An 897-nucleotide genomic window follows, 5' to 3' on the forward strand; every position below is an offset into this window, starting at 1 on the left:
CTGAGTGTGGCCTTGTACACGAAACATTTCCCATATGCAGCACCACCACCAGCCACTGACTTACTCAGTATGTGTAAATGTGTTGAAAAATTTTAATTATACTTTTTCAACAGCTTACTTTGACAATTATAAATAGGTTTTTTTCATTTAACAAAAGATTCAGTTTGTGATTGTTAAATGTAGAGGCAGCAGAACAATAACATCCATCCATCCATGTTCCTCCGCTTATCCGGAACCGGGTCGCGAGGGCAGCAGTCTGAGCAAAGATGCCCAGAATTTCCTCTCTCCAGACACTTCCTCCAGCTCCTCCAGGGGAATACCGAGGCATTCCCAGGCCAGCCGAGAGACATAGTCCCTCCAGCGTGTCCTGGGTCTTCCCTGGGGCCTCCTCCCGGTGGGACATGTCCGGAACACCTGCCTAGGAAGGCGCCCAGGGGGCATCCGAAACAGATGCCTGAGCCACCTCAGCTGGCTCCTCTTGATGTGGAGGAGCAGCGGTTCTACTCTGAGCTCCTCCCGGGTGACCGAGCTCCTCACCCTATCTCTAAGGGTGCGCCCAGCCGCCCTGCGGAGGAAGCTCATTTCGGCCACCTGTATCCGGGATCTTGCCCTTTCGGTCATGACCCAAAGTTCATGACCATAGGTGATAGTCGGAACGTAGATTGACCAGTAAATCGAGAGCTTCGCCTTACAGCTCAGCTCGTTCTTCACCACAACGGACCGGTACATCGACCGCATTACTGCAGAAGCTGCACCGATCCGCCTGTTAATCTCTTGTTCCATCCTTCCCTCACTCGTGAACAAGACCCCAAGATACTTGAACTCCTCCACTTGAGGCAGGAACTCTCCACCAACCTGAAGGGAACAAGCCACCCTTTTCCGACTGAGAACCATGGC

General features: G+C 52.2%; 1 protein-coding gene across 2 annotated transcripts in view; it reads left to right on the forward strand.

The window, feature by feature from the left end:
* The window catches only part of ctps1a (CTP synthase 1a), a 15071-nt gene that overhangs the window by 4649 nt on the left and 9525 nt on the right, over positions 1–897 (forward strand). The gene's annotated exons all lie outside the window — the stretch shown is intronic.

The sequence above is a fragment of the Monopterus albus genome, unplaced genomic scaffold (assembly GCF_001952655.1).
Source record: "Monopterus albus unplaced genomic scaffold, M_albus_1.0 scaffold77.1, whole genome shotgun sequence".
Lineage (NCBI taxonomy): Eukaryota > Metazoa > Chordata > Actinopteri > Synbranchiformes > Synbranchidae > Monopterus > Monopterus albus.